General features: G+C 47.2%; 1 protein-coding gene and 1 long non-coding RNA gene across 2 annotated transcripts in view; both read left to right on the top strand.

The window, feature by feature from the left end:
* The window catches only part of SYNPR (synaptoporin), a 90,546-nt gene that overhangs the window by 29,394 nt on the left and 38,696 nt on the right, over positions 1-22,456 (top strand). The gene's annotated exons all lie outside the window — the stretch shown is intronic.
* Positions 10,953-12,775, top strand: LOC113845064 (uncharacterized). Its single transcript, XR_003500286.3, has 2 exons — positions 10,953-11,407; positions 12,034-12,775. It is a non-coding gene; the product is annotated as an uncharacterized lncRNA (long non-coding RNA).

Here is a 22,456-nt window from a genome sequence, read left to right as displayed (position 1 = left end):
TGGTGCTGGGGGCTGCTTCTGTGTGCCCCTGCCTCCACCTTGTGTCCACCTGGCACTGCAGTGGTGGACAGTACATCACTGGGTACAGTACCTCCTGTGATACCTTTTCTTTATTTATTTTTTCCTTCCAGGTAGTTTTCTAACGGATACAGAGGTATCAGTAACTCATGTTTTGTCTCCAGTTCTCACTCTGAGCTGACTGTAGAAATGTCATGCCTGCACACAAACATATGAGACTGTTTGGAAAGATTTTTTTTTCCCACCATCTGAGCTGTTTTCTTTCCATTGCTTCCACTTCTGTGTTATTTCTGATTGACATGGGAAGTCGTTGTCCCAGCACCGTTTGCTCCAGCTATCAGGACCGTTAACTGTGCTTCTTGCAGTTACCACTTACCCTTTCCCAAGGTGCTCTTTAACCCTGTTTTTTTATACCTTTAGCCCCAATATCCTTCATGGGGATGAGTTAAATCCAATGGTCGGGTTAAGTTTTCTTTTTCTAAAAGGTGTCAGGCTGCAGGAATGGCTGCAGACATAATGCCATTGGCAGGAGCAGCCGTAATGAAAGCTTTGGTACAAGAGTGGGTCTTGTGCCATCTGATTTTGGAGGGGAAGGTGGGCTTCTTTTCTGGTTGCTGGTGGTATGCGTGAAAGTCGTCCCCTTGGGAAAGAAATATCCTGATAAAGGAGCGTTTTCAGATCAGATCTGCGTTAATCAAGAAGTTAGTGACACCTGGTGGCAGGCTCTGGCCGGCTATGGAAAAACATGAGCTTTTCTGGTGACCCAGATTCAACAGCTGCCCTTCCCTGCAGAATCTGCTGCTGTTTACTAACGAGTGCAAAAGGCTCCAAATTATGGTGCTTGTTTTCCAGGGTTTTGCAGAGAGGAAAAACCTGGTAGGTAATTGTGTGTAGTGATGGGAGCATCCCCACCAGGAGTTGTGCCCTGGCTGTGCAGGCAGGATTATGTCCCTGAGCTGTCCCCAAGTCCTTGCATTCAGCTGGTCCCCTCCTCTCCAGTCACCCAGAGCACGTTTTTTGTAACAGATGAAGAATTTGGGGAAGAACAGGCTGCAGCAGGGACTAAGCTCAGCTGAATTCTTATCCAGTTCAATTTGGATCAGTTAATTGCATACTTAACAGGATGCATAAGTTTGGTATTATTTTTATCTGTCTCATCTTACAGAGACATAAAGGAATGCATTACTGACATGACAATAGCATGCTTGCACTTATCCATACTTGCTAAACCTGCCAGCACCTAGCTTGGCAGAATGCTTTTACTCAGTTAGGGGAGTTTTGGAGTCGCTGACCGTTTGGGTGCAAGCACCTCTGTGCACAGGGCCTGCCGGGCTGACATGCTTGGGGAGCAGCAGGTTTGGATGAGCCCCAGCTGCTCTTTGGGGCCGGCCCTGGGTGCTGCTCCCTGCTGCAGAGCCAGCAGGACAGCCTCGGGGAGGTTGTGCTGGCTGCAGGAGGGATCCTTGCTGCCCCTCGAAAAATAGAGTGGCTGCAGTTCCAAAACTGCAAAAAGAAAAAAAAAAAAGTTAACATATTTATGAAGGCTTCTTGAAAGTAATTTTTTATTCCTTATAAGCACATCTTCTAGTCAATGGAAGTGTAACATCATTATATCAGTGAGTGACATGAAAGGATCATTCAGTAGGTATTGCTGCTGCTGTCCTTCTCCAACAATGGTTTCACGGCAAGAGATTAACAATCAAACATGTTTCCTGAATGCTCTAAGCTCCCAGTGTATCAAGATCAGAAGAACAGAGACTTTGCTGAATTGCGGTCAGTTCAGTTGTACTGAGGTGTCCTTCCAGCCCTCATTTAATGCTTTAGAAGTATTTTATGCTTTCTGTTTAATTAGTTTCCTCTGGATGTGGTTGGATTTTGTATGTTGTCTAAATGGTTCTTCTCCAAACTGCCTGAGGTGTCAAGTTGATCCCGACAGAAATGCTGAAGCAATCGGTATTATTTGGGAGCTGTGACCATGCGGAGCTGCATCGCTGGTGCCGAGCTGCTCCTGGCTGTGACAGCTCATTATCTCTGCATTCCCAGGCACTGTGATATCAAAGTCACTCTATCTGTGTTCTACGGAAACCTTTTTGTTTATCCTGGTGGGTGGAAGATACATTCACGTGTGATTTTGCACGTATTGCTGTTTGTGCAGTAGAGCAACTGTGTTTAGTGAGCGGTCCTGCAGCTTGGTACTTTCACTGGTGCAGAGGCCAGTGGGGAGGCTTGTACTGCTGTGAGTTTGTTTCATGAAGTCTGTGATATTATTTATACTCATCTTTATATACCATGATATATACATTTACATATATATTACATTTTTAACAATGTGGAAGCATGGATGAAGATGACAGCTGTTTCCAGTCCTGACAAAGTCTCTGTACACCTCTCTGAAGCAGTCAATAAAGAGTTTTCCTGGTCTAAAATATTCGGTGATGTCTTTTTGAGCTCATCTGGCTTTTGTGATGGACAAAGACAGTAACGTTAGCCACTCATGGTGAATTTTTAAAAAACACTTACACCCAAGTGTATTTGTTGTGATCTGTGGGGTTCATTGGAATCACTGTAAACCTTTGAAACTGTTCTGAATGTGCAGCAGGTGGTTTTGTTTATTTACCTTTTATTTTTTTTTTAATGTTTAATTTCAATAAAGGTGAAAATATTAAGCATTCAAACTCACTTTTCTTCGTATTGCTCCGATGGAATACGAACATATAAAAGCCCACCATTAACTGACATTCTGTCCATCTTCTCCTTCGGTTTGGCAGACAGCCTTTCATGTGCACACATCAGGAAAGTGGAGTACAGGGAAAACTGATGTATCCTTCTCTGGCTGGGGGCTGTGTTTCCTTGTGCTTATTGCAGCTGGGTCATCTTAGCAGTTGAGCTTATTTTTAATTGGAGTCTCCTGGTTTTGCACAGGTGGCTCTGTTTACATTGAATCCCATAAAATGTGGTTAAAAGCAAACCAACGAGACATATTGCTCTTTTCTTACATATTAGAGGGGAACAGTGATGGAATCATAACTGCAGAGACTTTCCCAGGTCAGAAATGCTGTGTCTGGGGATGGAGGACCGTTAGCATCTGCTGTTTCAGATACCAGGTACAGAATATTTTGGATATAACATCTCTCAGCTGGAGCAGCTGATTCAGCATCAGCAGATTGAAGAGTCACAAATTTTCATTATTTATGAGAAAACTTAAGGAAAGATGTCTATTTCTCCATGCCCTGTGACAACCTTGTGATACTGACCTTTTTGACCTTTATTAATGTACTCAGAGCCTGTAATCTGCATTATATGTGTCAGCAGATCATGGTGCGTTAGAAAAACAAAACAAACACAGATCTCTGGTTTTACCTATGCAACAACCTACTTCATGCTCCCATCAAAATCAGGGAGGGATCCCTCTTGAAGCCCAGGAGCTTGCCTGCAGCTGTGATTTAGAAAGCTACTTCAAAATAGCCACCAGTTGTGGCTGGTGCTGGGAGATGCCACTGCAGGGGAAGGATGTTCTGCTCTCAAAAAAATAAAATCTCACCCAAAAATCTCTGCCTTGTGCAGATCCCAGGTGTAATACGGTGAAATTTGCTGGCAGCCTGATCTTTCAAGGCTTGACTAAATGGATTAACCTCTTCCGAGGTGCTAGGCTGAGGAGCTCCGCTAACAAGATCTGCCTGGGTATCGAGTCCTTACAGTGATGTCTGTTGAAGCAGTAATGTGATTTATTTAGTCAGATAGAGGACATTGCTCTCCCAGCTCAGAGATGCACAGCTTAATGTGCCACAGATGTTTGTGGCGGTGAGTCAGGGCCCTGGGAAGCTTGCGAAGAGGGAGGCTTTGCTGCCAAAGCTCCTGCTGAACACCAGCTCATGCCAGAGAGCAGCCCCAGCATCCTGGGTGGGGGGCTGTTGTGCAGAGGTTGGTCATTGGGAGGCTTCTCTGCTTCAATCTGTATTTGTTTTTTTTTTTTTTTTTGTTTTGTTTTTTCTTTTTTTCTTTTTTCTTTGTTTGCAATAAATTTCACCAATGAAGGAAACAATGAATAACTTTCTGAAGGTGCTGACAGTTGTTCCAGACTGGAATATTTTTCCTAAATTTTTCTCATTTCCTCAGAAACGCTTGCCTTTTTCTTCAGCAGGACAGATTCATTGCATTATGTATGTAACTTGTCATAAAAGTGCTGACAAAAGAAGTTGCCAAAGTGGCATTTATTTGCATAAATTTAGCATATAAAAACCTACCCATGATGATCTTGAGTGCAGGGAAAAGCTATTTGGTACAAAGAGCAATGATCCCCACTTGCTGTACTATGGGTTATAATTTCATCATCTGAGACAGCCAAAGGTACATGGATTAGTGCACAATTAGTGTGTTATGAGTGATATTTTAGTGGTATTTAAGGTGGTTTGAAAGGAGCCTGTGCTGCTGCAGTGAGACAGCAAGATGCTGATGGAGGAAGGTTTGCATACAACTCATCCCTTCTCGAGGTGAGCTCCTGCTCCTCGTGCTGTGATCGAGTTGAGGCTTGGCAGCAGAGTTGTAACGATTCTAGGAACTCACGATTTCCTGTGCTTGCCTCCTATAACATCCAAAATGTGAGAAATCTCCACTCCCGTGTCTGTTCACCTGCTGCCAGTTTATCTCACCAGTGCATGTTGTCTACGAGAAAAGGATATAACAAAAAAAAAAAAAAAAAAAAAGGAATATGGGACAGTTTGAAATAATTCCCTGTGAGGAGAATCTGTGTTTATCTGGGAACTGCAAGCACCCTAACATTAAAGGCAGGTATAAGGATTCTCTTTGCAAGGGACTAAGTACAAAGTGCTTGGAGGCAAGAAAGGAGGCAAGCTGACCTTCTCCATCAGTGAAGACTGATGGCAAATAAGTGCCCGTGTGTCAGAGGCAGGATCACACCCAGCCGTTCCCTGACAGAGATGTGCAGGTTGCCTTCAGAGTGGTCACACTGGCAGCCCAGAGGGGGCTGTGTTCATGGATGAAGAATATAAAAAGAGCAAACATCCAGTGCTGGTTCCTCAGCAAAGTGCTAGCAGCATGGGCTCGTCTGCTCTCAGTGGCTGCTGCTGGCTGTGAAGCAGGGAGAGAGAAATCAGAGCCTGTGAAAATCCATGGCTCTGGGCATGCTGATGCCCTGGGGCTGGCCCTTTGGGGCAGAGCAGGGAGGCAGTGCCTTGTCCTGAGGGCAGTGGGCAAATTGGTATTGAGATTGTAAAGGATCTTTGGTTCAGCATTTCAACTAACCTGTGGTTCTTCCCTGTAGGCCAAGCTGGAATTCCCCTCTGTTAGTTTAAGGTGATTTTTTTTTGCTCATATTTTGTAGAGATAGCAGCTGCACCTTCTCCTTCTGTGTGGAGAAGGCAGTGGGTGACCTGGGCAGGAGACAAGAGCCGAGTCCTGCACCGTTCCCTTCCTTCCTTCTCCTCCCTATAGGTTTGGAGGTGTTTTTCCTGGAGGTTAATTAACGTCTTGCTTGAACTTAATAACTGGCTCACTTCTCGTTTCTGGCTGCTGTATTCTCCCACAGCCTTCTGAGGATGCAGTGTAGATCACAGTAGAATTGAAATTAAATTTATCGTTTTCCTAAAAGATCTGTAGCCACTCCTCCTTTGTGAGCATTACATAGGAGCAAGTATGTGACCCAGAAAGTGGATTTGGGAATAGGATGCTTGAAATGAGCAATTATTTCCTCAGCAAAAGCAGTGTGGTCTTTCTAAAACCAAGCCCACACGTGGCTTTACAGAATCTCTTGTCATTTAGAGACATAGAAAGGTAATGCAGTAATTACTCAGCTTTATCCATCCAATCAGTAACATTTTTCCCGTGTGATTCAGTTATTTCTCATCCTTTTCGATCCTGAGAGTTCATTGAGGCCATTCTCCTGCCCCAAGGCAGGATCAGCCTAAACTGTTCCTGACAAGGATTTATCTAAATTATTCCTACTCTGTACCACGGTAGAGACCCATAACCTCCTGAAAAATACAACAGTGCCTCAGTAACCCCAGCTACTCATTTCCGTTCAGTTCTCAGGAACACCATGCTATGAAGATGAGAGAAGCTTGCAGCAGAAGGCTGCCAGTCTTAGGGCAGCCTGCTTTGACGTGAACTGAGCTGAGGAGCTTTTGGTATGGTACATAAAAAGTGCACGATAAAGTATGTCAGAAGAATTACAGTGATTCACTTACAGACACAACCCCACAACTACTGCTCTTGTTGCTGCACTCTGTAATGTAGAAGCCTTCAAATGATGCAGAAAACAAACATTTCTGTGCCTAAACTCAAACGTGTGACTTGGGCCTTAATAGCAGGCAACGGTGATATTTATGAAACAACAGCACAAATCCCTCTTGAGCTGTAGCGATAGATGTCATAGACATGGAGGAAAATATTCTTAATTAGGTAGGTGTAATTTTCAGGTAGAGATTTGCACTGCCGGGACGTTTCTTCCAGGGCACTGGGCTGCCACCGAGGCTCAGCTCTTGGCTTGGCTGCAGGCTTTCGGTGAGAGGCTGGCAAGCCATTTCTTCTTGTGCCTTTCTGTAAAGGAGAAGAGTTCCTTTTTGTCTGCCGGGAGCTCAAGGCTGCTCCTTTTAATAATGCAGGGGCCCTGTTGCTGTGGTATGAATAAGGCTTTCTCTGTGCAGCGTCTGGATTCATCACTTCAAAGTTATCTCCGGATTTTTCACTCTTAGTGGTATTACTCTGCCTCACGCTTTCATTCGCATTTGCCTAATGCTGTGATGAAGAGGAGAGGCGTAGGGACAAAGTGCAGCTGCTGCTGTTCCCCTGGCAGGGGGGGCTGAGGCGAAGAGCTCATCTGCTACGAACCTCCCCTGCTGTAATCCTGACTCGGTGCTGGAACACACAGAGGGCTCTGAATGATGGTGGAGGCAACGTTTGGCTCATAAATATTTGTGTTTCATCACCACATCAGCGAAAATCTGGCAGGCTGTTACACCCAGTCAGGTCTGCCTTCGGTGACAGTAATATTTTAATTGGTTTCGCTTCTTGTGCTTATTAACCCAAGCATGATGTCTGCTTTGATGTCAAGTTCAAGAGGAAATGAAATCCTCTCCAAAATTTTGGAAAGAAATTGCTTAAATAGAAGTCTGTTTTTGTGATATTTTTTTTCAATAAAATATTTTTCCCCTGCTCTTTGCAGAAGAAAAACCTCCCGCTGCCTTTATTCATACCCTTAGTTCAGCCAGCGTGTTTACAAGGGCTGAGCGTTAAAATCAAAGCCCCAGAAGGACTCAGCTGTGACTTTGCCTGGATTATAGCAACAACAAGATCACTAAATATCTGTATTATGTTCTTACCTGCTGTAAGCTCCAGGGAATATGCAGCCTTGGCTTTTTCCTTTGCATGCCACCTCCCCTAGAACCCCCTGGCTGTTGTCCTGGTGATACATGGAGCATCTCCATTTATTTTTGGACGCACGGGGGCATGCAGCAAGCACAGCCAAGCTCCACGGCGGGGAGCAGCTCTCCCTTGCGTCTCTGCCCAGCAGAAAGCCTGGCCGAGCTCACAGGAACCTCAGAAGTGACCCAGGCTTCAAAGTGCCTTCACTTTGGAGTGGCTCTCACATGCCTTTAGCATTTCTTCATATGTTTCTGCAAAGAGGATGGGGGCCTTAAAATAGCAGAGGCACTGAGGAAAGCCACATCTGCTGAAGTTGGTGCAGGAGCAATACCATGGAGGCTGCTCGAAGGCCCAGGTGAGTGGTGTCACTGGAAGGATGTGGCGGTCCCATCCCAGCATCATCGCTGGTGGTGGAGCTGGGGGGAATGGAGAACTGGCAAAGAAATAACTTTGTTTTCCTAAGAAAAACACTCTTCAAAGAGGGGGTTGCTGAGAACTTCGTGTTTTGTTAGCTTGTGAGATTTCTGAACAAATTCCTCTGCATCAGATGCCTCCAGGGCTGCTGCTGCTCAGCCGTGAGCAGGCACCAAAATAACCACGGCTGGCAGCAAGGCCAGCCTCGCCAGAAGGAGTCCTGGACGTGACAGTCTCAAAGCTTCTCTGCTTTCCTGAGTCCAAACCTCAAAACAAGGGAGGGAGCAAAATTGTTTTGCGATAGTTCTTTAATTAGCTAAAATCTTGATTCAATGCAGCCAGCCCAGCTTGGAATGGATCGACTGAACTTCACCCTTCCAGGATAATTGTGCTCCAGAGAAACAAGGAGAAAAATACAGAAGCAGCCAAAGATTTCTTCCAGGGTGTGAATACCTGGCCTTGGGTTGGCCACGCCAGGCATCTCCTGAGGGAACTGCATCTCGGTGTCTGTGCTAACATGGGAACGTAATGTCAACAGTGGGCCCTAGGCATGGCCTCGGGAAATTTTATACTCAATTTTTAATTATATGCCCTGTAAATAATAGCCTGTTTCCCCCATCGCCTCCCAGCACTTTATACATGCAAAGGTGAGGGCAGATTGTGACCTCTGTTCGATTTTGTGTCGACTAGTTTTAGCCACAAACAGTATCAATTACCCCAAAGCTGACTGGATGTGTTTGTATTTTAGTAACACTGCCTACAAAGCCTCCTTTAAGCCTGTGTACATCTGAGGTTATGTACTGCACAACATTGTCAAGCTTTGTCACTGACAACCCTACTACAGCGGATTTTTCTTTCTTTTTTTTTTTTTTTTTTTTTACAAAAACAAGGAAAAGAACATTTAAGAAAATAACTAGAGGCTTCATGATCAGCTGAAATAAACATGAGACTAGTGATTTTTTTTTTTTTTCAATTTCCCACTCATTCCTTCCTGAGGTACAGAGAAGTACTTGCAGTTTTGGTTAATCCAAGGCATGGGCCGTGGTGTCACCTGCTGGCAGTGACCTGGCTGACATTTCTAAGCCTGCCCCAAATTGCCTGCTGCAGATGGGAGGATGTCACCTCTGAGCTGGGTGCTAAAGTCACAGCTCAGGTAAGAACCAGCAGCCCATTTATGCCTGCAATTATTAATTTTAACAGAAACTGGCAGGCTGGAAATGCAAAGATCTTTCCGGCATTAAAACATCTTCAGGCAACAGTGGAACTTTGCAGAACTCTATAAAACCTATCAGCTCTAATGAAATCACTCTCTTTGATCCCAGTCTCTGTTTTGGTTTTCTACAAAATTAAACAAAACTATGCAAACATCATAAAAGAGAATCAAATTGTTATATTACAAATAAAGAGGCTTCTTTTTTCTTTCTTATGGAGCATGTTTTTATGAAAGCTGAATTTAAAAATACTTGCACGATACAAGAGGAGCAAATGGGTACGTTCGTTATGTGGGTTTGCAGCTACAAGGTGATTCTCAGTTTTTAAATGTCACATTGGATATTCTTTGGTCCTTTTTTTTTTTTCCTAACTGGTGAGATACCTCTTCAAAATAAAAAAATAAAAAATAAAAAAGGCAGTCATATGAGACAAAATGTGAGCTGCAGGTACAAGGCAAAGAGATCCCAGGCTGCTCAGTGTGTTCCCCAGCCCAAAGGTCCTGGCCCTGTACCTCTGAGCCCCTGTGCCTTTCCTGCCCACTGCAGGAGACAACACCAGGAGAGGGAGGCTCTGTGGGCATGGAGAGCATCATGGGGGTGAGAATGGGCACAGGCTGCGTGAAACTGCCCCATGGAATAGCACCTGCATGCCCCCTTCACAAGCTCCTCTTGGATGTCCAGCTATGCCTGGATAGTACCTGAGCAGGTATCGTGCCCATCACATTTAATGTGATGATTGGCACAGCCAAGTGACAGCGATGCTCTGATCTTAAATCTGTCCAGGCCCTGGGGTTCTCTGGCTCCTTGATGCTTCTCAGGTAGCAGTTTGTGTGTGTTTTATTTATCGCCTGATGACAGGCCCCAGTTTTGCAATAACAAAAAGGCTGCTCTACGCTTAAATAATTAAATAGTCAAACAGCTTCTGAGCAGGCACTGAAAAACTGTCTAAGCTAATTGAGCATTTATGATTATCATGAGAATTTGCTTCTGCCGTTCAGGTATTTTGCTGCACAACCACCATATGTGCTGCCACAAGCAGATTTTGCAGGTACGTGTGGGCTACAGTCACAAATTGCTGTACAGTAAAACCTGGGGGTGATTTGAACCAGGTTCAGCCTTGGTCATGGACATCAGGGGGTGTTAGCTTTGTAATGCTGCTAGGACCTTGTCTGACCTTGCTTCATTTTATGTAGGGTGCTAGTATTTTGTGTTCTTCTTGGTACGGGGCTAGTCCTTCTGTATGGTTTGTGAGTTTATTGCTCATAATTTATGACTTTTTAATGAGACTTGCAGCAGACCTGGAGATAACATGTAAATCAAATGAGTAAATGTAAGTATTCTACGAAATGAGCCCAGCACAGAGCTGGACCACCACTGCCCATGCCAAGCACAGTCACAGTTAGACAGCAACCAGCCAGCCAGCCAAAGAAGTGGATCTAATGTTAGGATAATATAATGCTGCTCCTTCCAGCAGTAATTTGTTTATAATCATTTGGGGAGCAGGAACAATATCCATCTTAATGTTCTGCCTGACTCTGTTTGAAGAAGATAGCTGCACGCCAAATTGTTTAGTGCACGATAAGGGGTGAGGGAAGTTCAGCTGCAATCTAAAAGATGCTCGAGTGTTGTGCAAAGCAGAAGGAGGAACCCAGCCACACCTGGCCTGGCAGCTTGAAATAAGCCCACCAGAGCTGAAGGTCTAACTCGGTGCAGGTGATTCCAGGCCAACCAGGCTGAAATTTTAAGAGACCATCATTAATCCCATCTGCAGAGGCTTGTTGAGCCGTGGCTTTCAAGGGAGGAGCAGCAGTTCTGTACCTAGTGGCTGGTATGGATGGAAGCTGAGCAGGCAATGTGTGTGTGTGTCAGACCTAAAGCTGGTCCTTGCTGGTGGCTTCTTCTTCTGCAGCATGTGAGTAAATGGAGATGTTCAGGGTAGGACTCAAAGTGTGCATGAGGCAAGCCAAAGTAGCCAGTGAGTAAGGGGATTATGAGCTCTTAGGGTAATTAAATTGTGGTGCGTAATCTGCCTGGGCCATTATGTAGCCAGTGGAAAGAGGCTGGTGGCTCCTTGAGGTAATTTAAGAGTTGGCTTTGATGTGGAGAAAATATCTGGAGCCATCTGGTTTCCTGTAAGCATCCTCTGGGGAGGTGCAGGAGCAGCCTCACCAGTACAGCCTGGCTGTGACCCCACAGGGAACCCTGAGGCCAGGCTCTGGTTGTGAGCTGCTGCTTCCTAGCCTGAAGGAACAAGGGTGGTGGTGCACAACAGCCAAGTAGGTGTGGGGTATGGCAGCTGCCTCGTGGGGAGGAGAAGCAGTCCTTCCATGCTGGTTAGACCTTGGGAAAGCATCCTGTTTTGGGCTTTGCCTTCAGAAGAAGAGGTAATTGGGGAAGCAGAGCACAGAAAGACACACCAAAAATATTCTGAGAATAGAGGCTGTGAGGTGAAAAAAAGTTGTATGACTAAGGCTGTTTAGTCTTGAGAGGTGGGAACTGCAAGGAGATGAGATTGCTGTGGATGGGTTCTCCAGGACTGCTACAGAAAGGAAGGGAATGGACAGTTTTTTACATACTTGGTGGTAGGAATGAGCAGAAATGATATTAAGGGATGTATAACTTAAATATGAGGGCTGAGAAACACTGGAATGGATTTGCCCCAGGAAGCTGGGGAATTGCAGTTGCTGGGGGTCAGAAGTTGGACAGACATCTGCCAGAAATGGCACAGCTGCCCCTGCCTTGGGCAGGGCAACAGGCTGCCTGGCCTCTGCTTGAGGACCCTGCCAACCCTCTTTGCTGGGTGACGTTAAAAGCAAGTTCTGCACAAAAACAAGTCAATGCGGTGCCTTTTCTCTGCGAGGAAGGAAATGCAGGTTGTGCCTGGGAGGCAGGGATGTGGTGCAAAGTAACTGTGGCAAGGGGCAAAGTGTGACTGAGACATAAAACCAATATAACTATAATTTCCTTCCTGCTCTGTAAGTATTAATAATAGATTTATTTTTTTTTTCAGACTATCAAGATCGCCGGCTTTATTCTATGCCGTCACCTAAGCCATTAATGCACTGTGCTCAGAGCTGTATCTTGCAGGCCTTTCTCTTCCCTCTCAGGAGAGGTTTTCTTATGAAGTGCCATCGTAGGAAGCGGGGCCAGGTGCTCCGGTACGATGCATTACAGTTCTTCATAAGCAAGTTCCCCTGTTCCTGGAACAAACAGTGACTTTCCACATAAGACTCCTCCGCTTCCCTTCCCAGCAGCAGGCAGACCTGCAGGGTGACTGATTTTGATGATAATAAAGAAAAGCACACTGTGTGCGCACTGGGGAAATAATAAGAAAATGATATCTGAGTGGTTTGGAGTGGGGTTCTTAGGACCTGCATCCTCAGCTGGGGTTTCTCAGTGCTCCTTCCCCGCTGCTCTGTTGCTGCCCATCAGCTGGACGTCTCCTCAAGCAGCCGGGCCCTGGGCAGTTGGTTCCAGGAGCACGTCAGCAAAGTGCAATAAGAAAGTTAGGGATTGTTATGACAGACAAAGGCTTTGGGATTGTATGGGGCAAGCAGGCAGGTTTGGGGATTATTGTCCCTCCTGCATGAGGTGCAGTGAGCTGAGAGCTGGAAGCTGTGGTGGTCACTGGTGGAGGTGCTCACCGAGGCTCCTGGCGTGGGTGGGTGGATGTACCCTCAAACAGCCCTGCTTTACTGCCTTGGGGGGGCTCCTACGAGCTCTCTGCTCTCAAAATCAAAGCTAAATAAAGCCTGGAACACTGTGTCTGTTCAGAAGCATTTCTCAGCTGCTGAGAGGCTTAGCTGCAAGCCTGGCCAGGGGAGTGTCGGTGAGGTCTGTGATCTCAGGGCTCTGATCAAAGCTTGCTGATTTGCAAGGTCCTTTTCTAAAATCAGTGATGGGAAGAAAACAGGCTTTGCTATCTGCCCATCGTGGAGATGATTTGGAATTACCCCATGTCCTCCACTGCAAGAAGCCCTGGCTGGCAGTGCTGCCAGCAAGAGGCAGCCCCACACGTGGGGTCTTCCAGGTTTTGGGAAAGCAGTCAGAGCAAGGAAACCCAGGCTTGGCATTGGTTTGTTAATGCCTGTGCTTGTGACTTCTAGAAAGAAATGTGCTGTGTGACTTTTGCATATTAATGGGCTTGCAGATTGGGCAGTCATTTAGAATTCAGATACTGCTGAAAATACATACTTTTAGGTTTTTTACTTGGTGTCAGATATGCTGAGGGTAAACAGCTCTGCCCTCTAGTGCTGTTTGGCAAAGCTGTGAAAACCAAGCACGTAGGTGATGCTGGGAAGGTGCCTGACCCAGAGCATCCCTTGGAGCATGCAGACCCCTGGGGATGCACAGGGAGGGCTCTGGGAGGGCTGGGACCTGGCAGTGCCAGCTGCTGGCATGAGGTCCATCACACAGCGTGGCACGTGGCACACCCTCTGCACGGCACCCACGAGGTAGCATCTCCATTTTCCCTCAAGCAACCCCACGGAGCCTGATATTTGCTTTCCCATAATGTTTATTATGCCTTTGAGAGACATGCAGAAGAGCTAAATGATGAGCAGCCATTTGAGCAGCTTGGCTCTTTCGGCCCCATAAATAATGAATCCACTGGTGTGAGAAAACACACGCCCAGACACAAACCCATGCAAAGCCTTGCAGATGAAAGGGAATAAGAGCACAGAAGCTAGAGATATGAGCGCAAAGTCCTGTGCCGATAATTTAGGATCTGCTTCTTGGAGACAGAAACTGTCAGCGAGTTAGGAGTTAATTGCCTCAAGGGGAGACGAGCACTTAGAGATGCCTGGGAGTGCTAGCTGAGGTTTGAAGTGATGGCTAGAGATGCCTGGCTTCTGGGGAGGGCAATTAGTTTGAGCAGGATGTTTGCTTTATTGTCTGCAAGTCCTGTCTTAAGCATCAGCTGAAATAACTCGGCTGTGAGTCAGCTTGTGTGCGCACTGGCTCCCTGATCCTCAGCAAGGTGCAGAAATACATTTTGAATTTGCTGGCCGGCTTCAGCACAGTTGGGCTGGGTGGCTTCAAAGAGCCTGTGTTTCTGGAAGTTTTCTTTTAAGAAATAATAAATAAGCAATACCTGTGTTGCCTCGGAGAGTACATGCAACCTTCTGTGAACACCAGGGCTTGGTTAGCCCCAGCACCCAGAGCTGCTGCTCTGGAGGGATGAGGATTGCAGAGCAGTGCCTTGCATCAGGGGCACAGCACGTCCTGTGCTAATGGCAGGGAAGAGCTGGCTGCTTCTGCTGTACTGGAAATAAACCAGGCAGGCACTGTGGTGAGAGAAAACCAGGTGTCTGCAAACCTCCACTGTAAGGTAAATGAGATGTGGGGGGCTCACCTGGGCGGACCTAGCGATGGCTTGCTGCCTGGAGAACAGCATCTCTGTGATATCTCTGTTAATTTATCTTCTGGAAAAGAGCAAAGAAAACCATACTGGTTTGCAATTAGTCCTTCAAACATGAGTGCTCCTGGACAGCCACTGGGAGCACGCAGGCGGTGGTTTGATTTATGAAATGATGAGATTTCAATTCTCTGATCCATCTTAGCTTGATCTCTCCTGGTAAGAGCTAGGGCATTTTCATAAAGTTTGATCATCGGCTCGCAGCCTTGTTTCACATGCTTCACGATTCAGCTCCCAAGATGAGATTATCATCTTGTGAAGCTGGGAATTTGTTTAGGGAGGGATGGACAATCCAATTTGGAAGCACTTTACCCCTCGGTGGGTAGTGATGGCGTGGGGGAATCTCATGCAGAGCTTCAAGATACAGAATTTCAGAGCTTAATGGGGGCTTGTGGCTTTCATGTTGGCATTGAAACCAGAACTACTTGACTGCTGCATAAATAGCCCACATGTGGGGTTGGCTGCTCTACTAGTCAGCATACAGTGATTTTTTTTATTTATTTTTTCCCTGAAACCTATGTTTTCTATAAGTCCTGATTGGCTGTATTTTCCAAGTTGATTTTTGAAGTAAATGAAGACTACAAGATCGCATCATTTGAACTCCCTCCTCCTCCCCATGGATTTTAGGCCTGTTAGCCTGTTTAACCAAATTTGACTGTGGTTGCAGGTGTGGTGGCCCAGGTGGCTGGGTTGAGCAGAGAGCTGTCAGTGCCTCTGGAGAAGGAGAGGCTGCTGCAGAGGGTTCCTGCCAAAGGTGTGACAAATGCAAGTGGGGAAGAAGGAGAGACTGGAGGGGATAAAAAAAAAAAAAAAAAAAAAAAGCATTAGTAATTCCAAAGCTGGTGAAAAGTTCAGCCAGAGCTGCTTCTTGGTAACTGTCAGATCCCTCCTCATCCCTCTTTATCTATTCTGTGTAAAGATAAAAGCTCAGATGTAAATGCAAATAGAAGGTAATTTTGCAGAGCATCGTTCCTACAAGCGCTACATTCATTACAGGATGAAATAATATAATTAGAGAGATAATAGCAGAGAGAGGGAAACGGAGAGGTGTGAGCAGAAAGAGAGCAAATAAGTTTACAGCCAAGTTTCATAACGAAACAGAGAGCTAATGAGGTGGAGCTCATCTAGATGGCAGCAGCAGGCACTGCTTTTCTACCAAGAGAAGTGATGTGCCTGGAGAATAAAAGAGTAAATTGCTAGGCTAGTGGATGGGGTAGAAAGAGCTACAAAGAGCCACCAGTAGTAGCCTGAAACAGCTGGGGTGTGATGGATTTATAAATACTACAGCTCATTCAGAAGGAGTTCCTGATCCTGGGCAGCTCACTTAAGATCCATTTGCTGGAAGTGACTGGCACGGAGCTCATAGGTGAGAGCTTGCGTACACTGCATGAGACTGGGCAAACTGGGGTGCTGCTGGGGGGTTCCTCACATCAAGAAATAATAACAAATGCTTGAGTTTCATATTCACAAAAATGTGCTAAAGTCTAAGGACAATGAGCTGACTTGCACAGACACCTTCTGATGCTTGGACAAGGACAGTCTCCTGCGCTCCACAGGGAAGTTCCACCTAGAGGACTTGTGCGGCTGCCTAACGCAGAACTTAAAAAATGCACCATTCCCCTTCGTTCACAGGGGAAATACAGTACCTCAGCACCCGACCCTCCCGAAGCTGATGTTCAGAAGACCCCTGCTGCTGCTGATTCTGGTAAGATATAGCCAGAGGAAAAAAAGGATAATGCTGCTTTCTGTCATGGGCATGGCTGGTTTTATTGAGTGTTGGGATTACACGAGATGCCCTTGTGACCTTCCATGGTCAACGTGTCTTAGAGCTGAAGAGATAGGGCAGTGCATGACCAAGAAAGTGGCCATCTGCTTGGGCATCCCTTAGAGAGGTGGAATCTTTTACCAAATGGCCAACCCACTACTGCTGAGGGAGCTGGAGCAGTGGGATGCCCCACATCTGGGAGCAAGCCTTCTGCTAAGAGCTGGCTGAAAACTTTTAGTCAGATGTGGCCTGCAGACTCACCCAGGCATACAAGATTTGCCAAAGGAAAGGCTCCCTGCTCAGCTGCAAGCACAACAGACCTTGCATTCTGTGCAAGCCCTTAATTACAGCCACCAAGGAAGGCTGATGACTTCTTTGATTGAACTGTTAAATGAGAAGATGATGGCAAGGCCTATGTTTTGCTTTTGCATCTAAAATCCCACTGCTAATTAGGTGCTATTGAAGCAGAAATGTACTTTTCCTTTTCCCCTGGCCAAATCATCAGCTGAAATGCATTTTTACCCATTCACCTACAGTACTTGAATCTGGCGAATAGTGAGACCTGAAGCACGCTTTCTTGCATGCTCAAACCAGATTTTTGAAAATTTGAAAGTTATACTTTAAAAACTTGATTTATGTAGTGTTAACGTGGCCTGTGCTCTCCTCTTCCAGGTTCCTCCCGAAGGACCTGTGGTGATTGATGAACACATTGTGCCACATCAGGGGGAGCAGAGGACAGCCTGGGACTCTCATTCCCCCTTCTCTTTGGGGGGTGAAGAGCTGACAGAACTAAATGGACATGCCACAGGCACTGGAGACTGGGGACACAGAGGAAGAGCAGAGCAGTGTTTGAGGCACCAAAGGACTGCTGCCCAGGGATGTACATCTGGATAAGAGTGATTGCTTTATAAGAGTGATTGCTTTGCCATGTCTCCTCGAGGACCTGGCTGAGCATCCCAAGAGGAGGCATTTGCTGTCGGGTCCAGCAGAGGCAGGCTGGCCTGTACCCCCTTGTCTGCTGTGGTGCTCTGGGTGTCTGCACGTGGTGTCCCCTCACCACTGCTTCTTCCTCTTGGGGTTTTGCTGCCCACATATTTGGCAGCTTCACTTTCCTTTGCCTTTTCCTCTACTCCTGTACTTGGACATCATTAGAGAACTGTGCAGGGACAGTTCTTACCCATGGTAATGGGCTTCCTTCAATCCTGGTACTTGAGCTTTTCCCTCCTTCATCCTTTCTATGTCCTGCAGATGTGGAGGCAGGCCCCAGAAGGTGGGCTCTGTCCCCTGACCCCAAGGCCAGGCACTGGCAGTTCAGTGCCACCACCAGCAGGGCTAACTTTGGCCTGTAGCACAGCTTCTCCACAGCTCTGAGGCTTACTGGACAAGGAGGGCTGTCAGCCTGCAGGTTCACTTGCACAAACATCAGTGAGAAAACAAGAACTACATCAGGCTGTGTTTATTTTAAATCTTTGGGGCTGCTGGCCCCAGCCCCAGGGGACACCCAGGTCTCCAGGCTGGGCTTGCCGGGAGCAGCCCTGGTTTGTGTGAGAGCACCGAGGGACTGTGCAATGGCATAAATGAGTTTCCTTCCTCTCATCTCAACCGGGAAAGCAAAGGTGGTGCTGCTGCTGCTTGGTGGCTCTGCCAGGAGGGAAAACACTCAGCTGAAGCCATCTCCTGTGGCTCCCCTGCAGGCACGGGGTGCAGCTGGAGTGTTTTGTGCAGTTTTGTGCTCTGGGCTGTGCATCAGTCGCAGCCAAGCAAGCAGCTGAATGGGTGCCGAGCTGCTCTAGGTGTGTGTGGAAGCCCTAGGAGAGGGGTTTAGTATTGTTTCCTGTTCTCTGCAGCTCTGTCGGAGGGCAAAGCTGGGGTCCTGGGCTTGCAGGGGAAGCAGCTGCTGGCCAGACGCCTGTGTTGGATGTTACATCCTTTCCCATCTGCTCCTTGCCTGCTCTCAGCAGTTTCTGTGCGTGCCCACCAGAGAGCATCCCTGGCACAGGGCTGGTGTCTCCAGAGACGGAGCTGGGGATAGCAGGGCTGGGTGTGAGACCAAAGCCACCTTCCTTCAGCCTTTCCAGCCCTGTTGCCTCACCCAAACCTGAGCTGGGTGGAAGTTATAGCCCTACTGTGTGTCCTGGGCGAGAGAAGCATCCCGCTGGCAGGAGGATGTGCCGCCGTGTGGAGTCCTGAGAAAGCCTGGCTCTCCTGCAGCAAACACCATTTCTTTTAATGATCATTCATCTCAGTTTCTTTGCTTGAATGTGGAATTGGGTGCCCTGGCACGGTCTTGTGTGTGAGATAAATACCTAGTGCTTGGTGTCTGGGGAAGGCAGAAACCCCATGCACCCGCAGCCTCTGCAAGCATCACCTAAATTTCAGTGCCAGCCTGAAGTCCTGGGGTGGACAGAAAGGTTGGGGCTTACAGGTGGGGTTGCTGTGCGATGTTAAATATCTCACCTCGGCTCTCCTCCTCAGGAGGCAGAGATGGGCAGGAGCTGTCCTGCCCAGCACAGGGGGGCATCACCTCCATCCCCATGCCCTGTGCTCAGCTGGAGCACATTCCTGCAGGTAGCTGTGGGTCAGAGGGATGTGGCCCTGCTGAGCTGCAGCCCCAGCTCTTGTGAGATGGGCTTTGAAGGAAAGCTGAGGAACGAAACAACTCAGCTATTTTTATCCTTGCACCAGCCCGGGGATTTCAATTGACAGGATTAGTTATGAAGCCAATATTATGAGTTTAACTATGAGTGAAATAACACAACTTCTGTGGGAAGCGGAGTAAAAGAGGCAATTATGCAGTAGTTTAATAACAGCACTCTGCTGGCTGGGAAGCTGAAAACTTACAGTTGACAGTAATTAGATTTTTTTTTTCATTCTTCCTGTTAAATAGCTACAAAAATTACAATAGAAATTAATCTGATTCACTCCTGTTCCGTGCTGTTTTCATCATCCAGTTCGTGCCCACTTGGCTTTCAGGTTATTTTTGTTCTATGTTTTTCTAGTCTTTGGTATTTTAGAAGTGCAGAAACAGTACTTAATGTTGAAGACATGGAAAGCAACAAGAAAAAGCCGGCTGGGGGAGTGGGCAGTAACCCCATCAGAAATACAGGAGGTGTTTGGGTGGATGGTGAGGGCTTTCCAAAGGGAGTTGCCAGGAGTAGCAGCCAGACTTCTAACCAGTCATGCTTAGAGGGGTGGGAGCTGCCTGCCAAAGAGCTGGGCTTAGACTAGTTTGGGCAAGGTCCTGTGTGGTCTCTGGGGTCTGCAGGGCCTCTTCTCTTCCTAGTCTTTGCTGCAGAGGGTGCTGGCAGCTCATCTCCCTGCTGTCTCCATCCCAAGTGATGCTCACCTGTCAGCTGCCCTGTTTTTGAGCACTGTCCTCTTCTTTTTCGTGTATAGGCATGGCATGAGAAAAAACTTAATGCTCAAACCTTGAATTGCTTTAGCAACTGTGTACTTCCAGAATTGCAGGGTGGAACTTGATGAGCCAGCAAATGTGTGACATTTCGGCTGCTTATGATCGTAGCTTGAAAGTGCTGCGCAGCATGAAGGAAAGAGCTCTCAGGTTTGCTGTCATCGTTGAAAGCTCAGGATGGGATATTTGCTTGGAGGCTAAAAGTATTCTTCCTCGTGCTTTCATTTGTTTTATAATGCAAAAGAGCCAGGTATGATTAATGACATCCTGGTCCTGATGTTGTGAAGTGTCACGGGATTGAACGTGGGGTTGGGCTTTGTAGCTCTGATGCCTGGCAGGATCCCTGACACGTGTAATAAATATTTTCTGCAGCAGCACACCCAACCTCACAGCAGAGCATCTCATTTCTTTTCCTCTGCTGTGGTGGGAACAGCTCAGTTCAGCTTCACACTTGTGCTTTAGCTTTAAAACACTCTGGAGATGCCCAGATCCATTAGAGGGGTAAAGGCCACCTCCAGGTATGTTGCAACCCCATTTGCTTCTGCTTCTCCGCAGAAATACGCTGTGCTCTTGGCAGATGCAAATGTTCCAGATGGTATTGTGAAAAGTGCAAATTAGAGATTTGATTCCAGCTTATCTTCACTTTAATGAATCCTGTCCAGCTCTCTAGGAGAGCTGTTTTTTAAGGTGCCTTTAAAATGCATGTCACCTTCTTTCTGCTACCCCTGAATTTGCATTGGCTCATCCCTCTGTCACTGGGCAGAGCACTGCTGGGCACCGCAGCCTGCCATCCAACCTGTGTGCCTTCCAGCATGTCATTCTGCTGCTCGGACAGCCTGCAAAGGCTGAATATGATCCATCCATAAGGGTGTCCAGCTGTCCTGGTGCTGGGGCCAGGTGCCAGTTTGGGGACCTCACAGTAGGCTGAGTGGATGAGGTGATGAGTGGTTCGTGGGGCTGCCAAGGTGTGCAAGGTCCTCTTGCAAAGCCATGGTGGAAGAGCCAGGAGGCTAAAAGGAGTCACCCTCTGGGTTGTCCCCTACCTGGACCTGGATTTGGCTGGGGAGGTGGGGAGGGAAGAGCTGTCACCTCCTCCATTAGCTCCATCTGGAATGGCACATGTGCTCCTGGCCGTGTGCTGTGCTGATGCTCACACGGTGCCCCAGTCACCACCCTGCATTAGCTTATTCCAGCATATTTCCATGTTACAAAATTAGATCCATTTTGCAAATTGCTGCTGCACTAGTAATTGAATTGAAGGGTGGTGGTTTTTTTGTTTTTCCACTTTTTTTTTTTTTTTTTTTGCACTGGAGTAAATCAGGAATAAGTCAACAGAATCAAGCCCTCCGTGCTTTCAGCAACATGCTCATTTAAATTGGATGCAAGAGGGTGTCTGTGTTTACATTTGGCCTGCCAAGAATCTCTGTTTCAGAAACTGGCTTACATAATATGTCAAAATTGGTTTACTCATTAGCATTGCAAACAGCGTGAAACAAGGCGCAGATTGATAAACTCGCAGCAATATTTGCATCCAGAGCCGGGCGGCGCAGGGGGAGGGGAGGTTCATTAGGAAGCGTTCCATTTCCATGGGAAAAACAAACGGCCTCCAGTTAGATCTCAGACTTTGTTAATTTTCTGCCTTCCCAAATTTAAATAGAGGTTGAGAGGGACATGTGAAAAAATCTCTGTTGGCAAACGGGCAGCCCTCGTGAGTATTCCCTGGGCTGGTGGGTTATCTGCAGCGGCTGTTTCAGGTATGTTGTCATTACAGCACAGCTGGGATGGAGGCTCTGATAGTGCTAATTAGGTCCTGCAAATGTGGCACAGGCACTGATGTAGCTGCCTGCTCCTGCTTTAGCCTAGCCAGACAGGTGTGATGCAGCCACGGGCAGAGCTGAGGACCATGGTCCCCTATGCTGAAAACCTTCCAGCTCAGGTCCTGTGTGGTGGGATGTGTAAAACAGGGCTGCTGGGGTGATATGAACACCTGTACCAAGAGCAAAGCAGCACGGCAGTAAGAGGGTCTAAGTGTACCCTGTCCTTTTGGGCTCCCTCCTTGCCCTTCCCACCGTAGCATGTGGGCTTTAGGCATCCTGTGCTGGGGGATGCAAGGGGAGATGGCAAAGTGCAGCTGGGAGAAAAGCAGCCCTGTCTCATGCTGTCCTCCTGAGGATGCCTCCTAATTCTGCTTCTGTCCCAGTGGAGGAGGATTTTCTCACTGGGCTGCAGCCCTTGCTGTCACTGCATCCCTTCCAGCTGCTCTGGCCAGGAACCTTCTGCAGGCAGGGGCTGAGTCTCCTTAGACCCTGGAGTGGCGCAGCAAAGCTGGCAGAAATCTGCTGGATGTGTACAGCTCTGCAGTGGTATCTAAAGGAGTTTGGAGCTCAAATCCCATGAAGCATCTTAGTTTGCTCTGAAACTCCCAGCTTAATCAAAAGTGGAAAGCTCTGATACAGCACAGAGAGACGTGTCCTAGCAGTGCTGACACTGGCAGAGCCTGGTTTTATGCTTGGCAATGTAAAGTGTCCCATCCAATATTTCAAATGAAGTTTTCCAAAGGAATCTAATAAAGCCAAAGCAAGCACCAGTGCTGTAGGGCCTGCTGCATCCCGAGGAGAGTTTTGCCATATCAGCAAGCACCAACGCATCTGCTGTCAGCAGTGTTAGACCTGATCCATTCATGGCGTGTCACGGTTTGGGATGAAAAAAAAAATCAAGCCTGGGTCTCCTTCCATCACAGAGCCTGTGTTGCAGCGTTGTTTGAAGGAGCTGTGGGACAGGATAGGGTATTACCTGCTGCCACCCGTCGTGCTCTGGTTAAACCTGCATCCTGCTCCCTT

This window comes from Anas platyrhynchos, chromosome 13 (assembly GCF_047663525.1).
Source record: "Anas platyrhynchos isolate ZD024472 breed Pekin duck chromosome 13, IASCAAS_PekinDuck_T2T, whole genome shotgun sequence".
Lineage (NCBI taxonomy): Eukaryota > Metazoa > Chordata > Aves > Anseriformes > Anatidae > Anas > Anas platyrhynchos.
Note: the sequence above shows the minus strand (reverse complement) of the source record. Positions and strands in the feature narration are given on the sequence as shown.